This window comes from Thamnophis elegans, chromosome 2 (assembly GCF_009769535.1).
Source record: "Thamnophis elegans isolate rThaEle1 chromosome 2, rThaEle1.pri, whole genome shotgun sequence".
In the NCBI taxonomy this organism is placed as follows: domain Eukaryota; kingdom Metazoa; phylum Chordata; class Lepidosauria; order Squamata; family Colubridae; genus Thamnophis; species Thamnophis elegans.
This window is the reverse complement of record NC_045542.1, coordinates 3,887,409-3,899,524: the sequence shown is the minus strand read 5'-3', so window position 1 is coordinate 3,899,524 and position 12,116 is coordinate 3,887,409.

Genomic DNA, 12,116 nt, shown 5'->3' with positions numbered 1-12,116 from the left:
CTGCGTAAAATTGGAAGTGTCTTGGCGACGTTTCGACGAAGTCTCATTCGTCATCTTCAGGCTGGTTTGCTCGGCTTCATGCTGCCAGGAGCAATGTCCATCAATGTCCATTTTGCTCCTGGAAGCACGAAGCCGAGCAAACAAGCCTGAAGATAACGAATGAGACTTCGTCGAAACGTCGCCAAGACACTTCCAATTTTACGCGGGAGAAAACCTGAATAACCAAAGACCTACATATCTCTATCTCTATCTCTATCCATCTCTATCTCTATCTCTATCTCTATCTATCTCTGTCTGTCTGTCTATCTATCTATCTATCTATCTATCTATCTATATATCTATCTATCTATCTATCTATATATATATACACACACATACACACACATATACTCCACCTGTAGAATAATGCGGGAATAAACATAATGTTCTGATAGGTGTTTCTTCACAAAACAGGAAATAAAAATGTGCAGTAAGCCTTTACTAGGCCTAATCCACTTATTTTACTATTGAAATAAAATACGGTAACTTATTTCACTATTAAAATAAAATACGGTAACTTATTTCACTATTAAAATAAAATACGGTAACTTATTTTAGTATTAAAATAATTGGCAAAAGAAAAGCAGGAGTTTTTGATGAAAGGGCTAAACTCCGTTCCTTCTTCTAGTAACTTACTAATGGGAATAATAAAAAGATAAGGGAAAAAAATATATCCAGGGACAGGTGGAGGGAATTGTCAGCGCTACAAGCAGTATGGAGTTTATTTCGCCTAAAGAAACTAACACGAAGAGAAAGAAGACCAGTTTATTATAGCACAAGGGTATAACAGGACTGATAATGTTTAGGACTATGATGATAAACTTATGGCACCAGCCATATCTGCTGGCACTTGAGCCATCAGCTCCAGCGTGCATGAACATGCTGGCCAGCTGATTTTCGGCCTCCCGGAGGGCCAGCATAGACAATTTTCGCCCTCCCCAAGCTTTGGGAAGGCCCCCGGAGCCTGGGGAGGGTGAAAAACAGGCCCAATGGCTCTACCGGAAGTTTATTTCCAAATAAACTGTTTTTCACCGTCCTCAGGCTCCAGAAGCCTTCCTGGAGCCTGGGGAGGGTGAAAATGGTCTCCCCCAGTCCCCCAAAAGAAATACCAAGCTCAGCTTGGAGGCGAGCAGTGGGGCGTGCGTGGGGGGAGTGTGTGTGTATGTGGGTTTGTGCACGCATGTGCATATGAGGGTTTGCATTATGGGTGCCAGCCAGTGGTGAGTTTCAAAAATTGTTTGAACCTACTCTGTGGGTGTGGCCTCCTTTGTGGGAGTGGCTTGCTGCCCAAGTGACCGGATATGAAGATGCTGATGACACTTGTCACAACCACCTTAAATTACCTCACACACAGCACTGGCATGCATAAGAATAGGATGTAAACTTGTTTTTGAAAAGGCATCTTTGGTTTGCGTTAAAACAACTTCAACACACGCAATGTTCTGATTGCACCACAAACGCAGTAGCCATCCTTACCTTTCACAGAGGCACTGAGTTTTATAAATAGGAGCATGATAGTGTAGAATAATCATATCCAAGGACCAGTGGTGGGTTTCAAAAACTTTTGGAACCTCTTCTGTAGGTGTGGCCTGCTTTCCGGGTCCACTGGTGGAACCTCTTCTAACCGGTTCGGTAGATTTGACGCACCGGTTCTGCCGAATAGGTGCGAACTGGTAGGAACCCACCTCTGGTGCCAGCACACACGCATGCTATCGCGTGTGCACCTTCACATTTTTGGTACCCCACAACCAAAAGGTTCGCCATCACTGGTTGAGGATGTTTATATTTTCTCTAATATAGAAAAATCATGCCTTCTACCATGATGATTGTAATCATGATGATTTTCATGGTTGATGGACAGGCAGAGATAAGATTGTGGGTCTTTTTTCTTGGTGTGTCCCCCCCCTCCCCCATATATCTAGACTTGGGCTTAAGCACCTTCTCAGATCAATTCCCAATGAATTTTAGATCGTCATTGGAAATTAGACAAATTCCACCATCATTATATGGTACTTTTCTGCACAGAATCTGCACAGATTCTGCAGGCCACAGAAAAGAGCTTTAGCGATTCCATTCTTGTTGGTGTGTGTATGTATGTATGTATGGAAGTGACATTGGAAGACACACACAGCCTTTTTCACGAGTGAGCAATGTGAGGGGCCAAGATGCTGGGGTGGCGCAGCAGTTAGAGTGCAGCACTGCAGGCCACTTCAGCTGACTGCTATCTGCAGTTCGGCTGTTCAAATCTCACCGGCTCAGGGTTGACTCAGCCTTCCATCCTTCCGAGGTGGGTGAAATGAGGACCCAGACTGTGGGGGCAATATGCTGACTCTGTAAACCGCTTTAGAGAGGGCTGAAAGCCCTATGAAGCGGTATATAAGTCTAACTGCTATTGCTATTGCTATTTAATAGCAATGCTTTTAACATGGCAAACAAAAAATTGTTAGGGTATGTCTAGTTTAAGGAAGAGAAAGGCTAAGGTGACATGATAGCAGTCTTCCAATATTTGAGGTGGTGTCACAGAGAAGAGGGGTCCCACCTATTCTCCAAAGCACCTAAGGGCAGAACAACAACTACGGTAATTGGATGGAGGCTAATCAAAGAGAGATCCAATCTAAAACTATGGAGAAATTTCCTGAATGAGAACAATTATTCAGTGGAATGGCTGGCCACAAGGAGTTGTGGGTACACCATCCCTGGAGGTTTTAAGATCTTGGGTAGCTATGTGTTCAGAATAGTATAGGGTCTCCAGATTCAGCAGTGGGGACCTACAAGGCCCCTTCCAACTCCGCAATTGTGTAATTCTGTCGTCATTTTTATACTTGCAGTTATAGTACTATGCCAAAACGGTGTGTTTCTTCCCGAGGCAAAGTTATGTCATAGACTATGACCCATTAGGAATTTGGGTAATAAATATACTATTGAACAAACAGCCTGCCCATACAAGAGCCGAGGTGGCGCAGTGGTTAGAGTGCTGTACTGCAGGCTACTTCAGCTGACTGCTATCTGCAGTTCGGCGGTTCAAATCTCACCGGCTCAAGGTTGACTCAGCCTTCCATCCTTCCGAGGTGGGTGAAATGAGGACCCAGACTGTGGGGGCGATATGCTGACTCTGTAAACCGCTTAGAGAGGGCTGAAAGCTCTATGAAGTGGTATATAAGTCTAACTGCTATTGCTAAGTGCCAGAATGTAAGGCAAAGCTGAATATACTCTCTAACCAATCACCCTGATTATATTCTTCAAACAAAGCAGGGAAAGGAAGAATTCTTGGAGTCAACAGGTTTCTGGATATTATTCATACCCTTGAACAGTTTTCTCAATCTGGCTAGATGTTGCAGTTGGAGTCCAATTGGAGGCAATTAGATTGGAGAAAAATTGCCTAAGAATGGAGTTATGAAGACAAGTCACCCCTTGCCAAACATTGTCAAGGCTGGCTTAAGACAATTTACTACTTCTCTACTTTGTAATGAGCCACCAGGATAAGTCTCTTGCAGAGCAATTTTGCCAGAGATGCTGGAGTCTACATTTTCGTCCTCCAGAGCTTTTTTTTGGCAGTTCTCAACATACAACCACAACTGGAAACAGAACTTCTAGAAGTAAGGGATACAGTTGTTAAGTGAGTAATGCCCAATTTTACATCCTTTTTCCTATGTCCATTAAGTAAATCCAGCTTCCCCCAATGACTTTGTTCATCTAAACCCAGCTGGCAACCATCGTAAATACATGCTGGTTGCCGCACACCCAAATCACAATGATGTGACCGTGAGGGATACAGTGATGGTTATAAGTGTGAGAACAAGTTCTAGGCCAGTTCTTTTGGTGCTGTGAAACTTCAAATGGTTGCTAAACGAATTGTTGTAAGATGAGGACTACCTATATTAGTGCTAAAGAAGGGCTGTCTTATATTTTTTGAGGTGATTATTTGGGACAAAGCTCTACATTATCCAAAGCTGATATTTTACTTGGACACTGTAGGAAGTTATCACCCAGCCCTCTCCCAGAAAAAATGAAATATCCTAGGAAATATTGAAAAGGCAGAATGTTTCTCTGGATGTGAAAAGAAAGAAACATGTTTTAAAAGACAGAATAGCTGCCTGTAGCTTCCTGCCCATCCCCAGTTTGTCAATGGGCCATTAAGAAGGCCAAGCTAGTCCCTTTACATAATAAAGACTTCTCCACTTCAGCTCCAGGGGGATGGGATTAAGGCATGATAATATTGGCCCTTTACTCAACTGACCACATGGCATCTGAGAACTCAACCAAACCTGGATTCAAAACGCAGCCTAGAGAGTTGGCCCTGCATGGCTCCATGGGAGTCTGACAACCAATCAGAATACAAGGTCAAGGTCAAAGGCCAGAGAGGGCATAAAACCAGGGACTCAGCATCTCAGTCCTTCCTTCTCTTTTCTCCACCAACATTGAAGCATGTGATCACCTTTTCTGTTCAGGGCTCAAGCCACGTGGTCCTGTCCACCAATAAACCATCTTTCCAAGCAGCCTCCGTGTCTCCAGTGTCTTTCCCCCCACTTGGAGCCGAACCCAGAAGGACATTTATTTCATCAACACAACAGTCAGCGCTGTCAATTCTGATGTGGGCTGATGGGAGATTCACTCCAACACTTTCAGAGGGCACCACCTTGAGATATATGGACAGTCATCATTGCGCAACTTCATAATTTTATACAACTTCATACACAAAGCTTTAAAAATCCAGATTCATTTATCATTGTTTTAATAATTTCTAGCAGCCACATTAGTCTGGGGCAGTGGCAGTGCAGCAAAGCAACAACAAAATATTGATGGTATCTCCCATACAGTATTTCTCTCGCTAAAAGAACAGACTATCTAAAACAAAACACCATATTAAAAATAAATACAGTACTAAAAGTCTTTTTACCAACTTCTCTTTGCTTAATTATTATTATTTATTTATTTTGCAATACTGGCAATATATATTTGAAAAGCACATGACACACAAAGCTGACACATTGCGTTCTTATATTAATTACCTATCAATGCAGTTGTGACCTCTAGACTGGATTACTGCAACGTGCTCTACATGGGGCAGCCCTTGAAGAGCATTCGGAGACTTCAGCTTGTCCAGAATGCAGCCGCGCGAGCGATTGTGGGTGCACCTCGGTTCACCCATGTAACACCTATCCTCTGAGAGCTGCACTGGCTGCCTATTGGTCTTCGGATACGCTTCAAGGCGCTAGTCGTCACTTATAAAGCCCTTCATGGTATTGGACCTGGGTACTTGAGAGACCGCCTGCTGCCAATCACCTCCATTAGACCGATTAGATCCCACAGATTAGGCCTCCTCCGAATTCCATTCGCCGGCCAGTGTCGACTGGCAACTACCCAGAGGAGAGCCTTCTCTGTGGCTGCTCCGACCCTTTGGAACGAACTCCCCGTGGAGATTTGAACCCTCACCACCCTCCAGGCCTTCCACAAAGCCGTTAAAACCTGGCTGTTCCGACAGGCCTGGGGCTAAAGAGCTGTTGCCCCCATCTCGAATGGTATGACTGTTGTGTGTTTTCAAATTATGTATTGTTATGTTTCGTTTTTTATTTTTTGTCTGTACTCCCCCTTCCCTGATTTGATTTGTTAGCCGCCCTGAGTCCCCTTCGGGGGAAAAGGGCGGCATATAAATATAATAAAATGAAAAAAAATTGAAATGAGTTGGGCTGATTCCATTCAAGGAATGATTTGATGAGCGTTCTCTGAAGAGATAACTGCTTTCAGAACTAATTCCCAGGGTGATGCGATATATTCATCTGGACAGAAACCGTTTCAGTTACTCAATATAAAAACATTCCAATGCTCTGCGTACAGAAGTAATCTATAACCTTTGTGCCACAGGTCCAAAAGTATACAGATAAAAGTCATTTTTCCATACTGCCCATTTAAACAACATTGCTAAGATATCAGGGATTAATTAGAAATATTTCCAGTAATTATTTCTACGAATTGATTTTCAATTTAAGGCTCTTACGAAATTTCCAACAGCAGTGACAAATTATTGCGGTATCCAATTTCTACTCTGAATTTGCTCTGGGAAAGTAGTGAAAATGTTATTTGACTTCTCCTTCTGTTATCCGGATATTTGTTCTGCCACTGTGTGCTAAAGAATGCCGAGTAGCAATGGGGTTAGAGAACATTGAGTGTTGAGTACTGATTGAGGACTCAAGAAGATAATTTGACAAGGAACTTTGTGAAGTTAGGTAAAATCCTGTCTTTTCAGAGGAATCATAAGGACTGTGGGAAGTTATCCCCCAGCCCTCTCCCAGAAAAATGAAATATCCTAGGAAATATTGAAAAGGCAGGATATTTCTCTGGATATGAAAAGAAAGAAACATGTTTTAAAAGACAGAATAGCTGCCTGTAGCTTCCTGCCCATCCCCACTTTGTCAATGGGCCATTAAGAAGGCCAAGCTAGTCCACTTTATATAATAAAGGCTTCTCCACTTCAGCTCCAGGGGGATGGAATTAAAGCATGATAATATTGGCCACAACTCACCACATGGCATCTGAGAGCTCAAGTAAACCTGGATTCAAAACGCAGCCTAGAGAGTTGCCCCTGCATGGCCCCCATAAGAGTCTGACAACCATCTTTCCAAGCAGCCTCCATGTCTCCAGTGTCTTTTTCCCCACTTGGAGCTGAACCCAGAAGGACATTTCTTTTATCAGGACAATTGAAAAGCAGATTGTATGGAATAGCAACTGAAATAGCATAGAACAGTAAAATAATTTCTCCCGAACTCAACCAGTATAGTGGAAATAAACTTTGTGGAGTTCTGATTAAATATATGTAAGAATGAACTTCCAAATACACACATTGACGTTATAAATCTGGATGTAGCTACTGTTGTAGTTTGGGAAAAAAACACCCCAAATAAAATGCAACTGCAATATTCTTCTAATTGAATATTATAGGGTACAGGACCCACTGCCAGAGCCACAAAATTGAAGAGAACATTGCTAGACCTGTGAAAATAAATGTTTGTAGGTTACTACCTGCTGTAATGCAGATTTATCTGAAATTAACAGTGCAATTTTTAGAATAAATCCTGGTTATACTGATTGTAGTAAGCTGGAACACACAGTAGAGAGAGAGAGAGAAAAGTTGTTATTTTTGTACCCCGGTCTATCTTGTTGAATCCTACAATCTTTGTGCAGTAGGTATAACCTCTTTCTTTGATAATTCTGCTACAAGCTGAAAGTTGAGCATTTGCTTTTTCCTAGAAGCAGCTTCTTTCTCCATACGCCTTTTATAAATACGTTCTTTTGATTAACTTCTTGAAAGTATACACAATTATTGCAAACTGTCAGAAGTGTTAAAAACCCTTGAAGTTTGTGAGGGAAAAAAGGGGAAGGAAGACAAAATTATAGATTATTATTCTGTGAATGTTGGTTCTCCTAAGGAAGAGATTTGCGTATATCTGGATTTGTATATATGTATTCATTCATTCATTCATCTTAACTTTTGTCCCACTTGGTAGTAAGGTCTGTTCTTTTGCACTGCACTTGTCTATTTCACACAACAAAGCCATCAATGTGTGATGCATATAAAAGTTTTGTTTGTCAGCTGTCTTGTTGCAGAACCTGCTGAAAAGAATGATTGGCCCAAGATCACCCATTGGCTTCCATCCCCAAAGGCGAATGGAACTACAGTCTCCATGCTCCATGTCCAATATCTTAACTGCTACATCACATACACAGGCTCTCAAGGGCTTTTCTGGTTTGTAATGACTCCAGCAGTTTCTTGGACTTTGGGTGATGTGCGTTTCCCTGGTCCTCCTAGGACTTATAAGCTTGTTTACTGTGAAGCTTTACAAGGGTCTACTCAAAGCCTACCCTGACTATTGAAGACTGCCAAGTCTTTAACAGCAGCCTCAGCTGCGTGCAGATTCTAACTTTGCATGACATACTGTAGCAGAAACTTGCCAAGCACATTTTAGCCTGTCTTGCATGCACAGCCTTTACTGTATTCCTGTTTTACACTGTTGGAAGAAATCATGTCCTTTTGGGTTCAGCTCCAAGTGGGGAAAAAGACACTGGAGACATGGAGGCTGCTTAGAAAGATGGTTTTAATGGTGGACAGGACCACATGGCTTGAGGTCCTAGGCAAAAAAGGTGATCACATGCTTCAATGTTGGTGGAGAAGAAGAGAAGGGCTGAGGGAGGGGCTGGCTAGGCTTTTTATAACCTGTTCAGTCCCACCTCTCTGTTTCCTGTTCCTGATTGGTTGTCAGACTCCCATGGGCCATGCAGGGGCAACTCTCTAGGCTGCGTTTTGAATCCAGGTTTGGTTGAGTTCTCAGATGCCATGTGGTCAGTTGAGTAAAGGGCCAATATTATCATGCTTTTATCCCATGCCCCTGGAGCTGAAGGGGAGAACTCTTTGTTATGTAAAGTGGACTAACTCAGGCTTTAATGGCTCATTGACAAAGTGGGGATGGGCAGGAAGCCGCAGGCAGCTATTCTGTCTTTTAAAACATGTTTCTTTCTTTTCACATCCAGAGAAATATTCTGCCTTTTCAATATTTCCTAGGATATTTCATTTTTTCTGGGAGAGGGCTGGGTGATAACTTCCTACAACACTTCAGCGTGTCTTGTAAAACGTAGAAAGTTGGGATAACTATGTAACTGGCTACATGTGTTATGGGAATCTAGTTATTAAGAGGCAAAATGTTTATTCATAATGTATACAATCTGGCGTGCTCTGGAAATATTGGAACTCTATGTTCAAAATCTACGGGTTTCATAAGAGACGGAGCAATTGTGGGTTAAATGCACTGAAACCCAATTAATTCATAAGGCACCAAGCACATCTTTATTTTTGTGGGGTTGAATGTAACTAGAAAAGAGGTGAGAACGAAAAGGCACATTCTTGGTTCTCAAAATAAAATTCCATATATTGTATCTTGTTTTATTTCTTGTTCCTCTCCAAAAGGCTAATGCCATACAACGGGGGCATGAAATTCTTTATTACGACGTTCAGCATTCTTCCTCCCCATAGGCAATATCTTGTTTCAAAGATAAGACTGTTACCTGTGTTTGAACAGTAGGTAAGTTTATAAATGCAAGTCAAAAGGGAATTTTTATTACTAGTGTATTGGAAAGCCTTCTTCCTTGTAAAGGCAGCATTAAACACAGTAGCATCAGCCTTTTGTATAGCTCATGAATGCAGGCTAGGGCAGCAAGCTTTGAATAAATTATTATATGTGGCAGAACAGCATTTCAGAGGTTGGAAATTTCCCTTTATCACTTGTTGCTGGGATGGATGTATTGAGATGTGGATTATGGGGTGAGAACAGGTTTCCAAGACAGAAGCCTATCTGTGAAATGTAGGAGGACATATTCTGACCTTGATTGGAGACCTAATTTTGAATTATCACTGTGTTCTGTCTGGTCTGAATGTATGACAAACAGAAACTGTTGCAGAACGAGAGCTTTCCTGTTGCTCTCCTTACGTGGAATTGTTACATGAGGAGCAGATTGCACCATAATGTTATTTGTCTTGGATTTGCAGCCAAAGAAAACTTTGACAAGCATCAAGAATATCCCAGACTTTTTGGCCTTGACCAACAAGAATGAGAAATGAGAAATGAATTTGACCAGGAACAAGAGCTTTACAATAGGAGAAATGATTGTTTGTAAGACCCAGCACCCTCAGGGAAATCTTTAGAATATAGAATATACAGAATAACACAGTTGGAAGGGACCTTAGAGTTATGGTCCTTTTAGGATTTTTGGCCTGCCACACTTTCTATTATTTCCTATGCTGTTTCATTAGTGTAGTAGTTGAGAGGGGGGAATAGAAAGGAGTAGAATTGTGGAATGTGTTGTTGTCATTCTAATGTTATAATACAAGTTAAGATAAAGTGTCCCTTCTACACAGGAAATACATTTCACCAATTCCAGAAATCTAGAGGATGCTGATAGGCATAGATTCATTCATCTACTTATTCTGATCAAAAGTCTGTATTTGAGAAACCATTAGGGATCCTGTTCCACAAAATGAATTTCTGCTCAGAATGTGAGTTCCTTTGTAAATTCTGGTCTTATTACATCAAGATTTTCCAGATCCGCTTGATCGTTATGGTGGCTTGGCTGCAATGATTCTCTGATCTGGATTTCATAATTATACTACATTCCAGGTTCTGAACATTAAGAGGTTAACAAAACCATAATGTCTTAAGAGTTGCAATTCTTACATATTATGATCATTTACCCCTAACATATCTCATAATTTTTACTACTGTATTCATTTCTTTTTAAGTCTATTCTGCTCCATTCTGACTTTTGAATCATCTTAATTTATTTATTTAAAACATTAATTTCGCCACCTATCTTAAAACCAAACTCTGATCGGCTTACAATACAAGGATAAAAATGATTTGTAGAAACAATGAAATAAAAACAGTAAAATAAACAATCAGGAAAGCTCAAAACACCCGTTTAAAAATTGTAAAAGCTCTTCCTAAGGAACTCCTGGCATATTTTTGGAAAGTGGACCTCAATGTTCTGCAAAATGTTTTGCTCCTCCAGCTATGCATTCCTGTCTTAGAAAAAAAAAATATACTTGTCAAGATATTTTCTGATTTAGATTCACCCCCTGGCTAGACCAGCATCAGTCATGAGGGAAACATAGGATGATTGTGGCCTTCTTCCATTTAATTCCTGGATTTCTTAGCAGATCATTGAATCTTTTGGAAGCACTGGGGAGAGTTGAATGTTAGAGAGGTTGCTTTGTAATTATTCTGCACCTACCTTATTGGATGCTATCAAAACGTGGTATATTAGGAGATCCCTTTAATCCTTAGGGACCTCTTCAGAGTGTTCTCAAGATCTCTCTTATCTGCCATATTATCAACTATCTATATAAAGCTACTGAAAAGTAATTGTTGATATAGGATTTTGGAGTTGGACACCACCAGTAAAGTACATAATATTTCCTGGAACTCTGACATGGATATCTCCATTTTTTGATGAGGGAAAACAGGCTGAAGTTAAATTTGGACAAAATGGAATTGCTGCTAATTTCAGGGGCTAGATTTCAGAGTTCAAGGAATCTGTCTATTTTGGAAAGGGCTAAATGTCCACTTAGAGAACAGTTTTTCTCCGATCTGGCATTTTTGGTAGACAGCCACATAGCATTTGTGGCAAGGCTGACCTTTCATCGTGTTGGTTGGTAAACCAGCTGCACCCTTAGTTGAAGAAGAAAGAGATCATACAGGAACGTGATGTCATCACTTGTTGAAACAACAGCATGGATTGGTAGCTGCTTTCTGGGTCTAATTCAAAATATTCAGAGGTGCAGTTAATTTTTTAGGAACGAGGACCAAGTTACTTGCAAATGCACTGTCGGGTCCTCACGGAACGCTTCTGCAGTTTCTGCTACCAGGTACATCTAACAAGTAATATTTGCATTTTCTGGGTGTGACCATTATTGTGGAATAAACAACCTTTGAAAGGAAAATATTGTGTGCAAGAGACCCCAGATACGGTTACTTATTGTGAGAAGAGGAACAACACAAGAAAGATTGCGATCCCTTCTATCGATCCTCTTGCACTTTTACTTTTGAGTTCAGTAACCATGCATGTAATGGCTCATGTTTGCCGATAGAGGTTAAATGCCCTTTCTATAAAACAAATATTACTGATGAAAGAAATGTCCTTCTGGGTTCGGCTCCAAGTGGGGAAAAAGACACTGGAGACATGGAGGCTGCTTGGAAAGATGGTTTATTGGTGGACAGGACCACGTGGCTTGAGTCTTGAACGGAAAAGGTGATCACCTGCTTCAATGTTGGTGGAGAAGAAGAGAAGGGCTGAGGGAGGGGCTTGCTAGGCTTTTTATAACCTGTTCAGTCCCACCTCTCTGCTTCCTGTTCCTGTGTAAGAAATGTATTCTGATTGGTTGTCAGACTCCCATGGGGCCATGCAGGGGGCTACTCTCTAGGCTGCGTTTTGAATCCAGGTTTGGTTGACTTCTCAGATGCCATGTGGTCAGTTGGGGCCAATATTATCATGCTTTAATCCCATCCCCCCTGGAGCTGAAGGGGAGAAGCCTT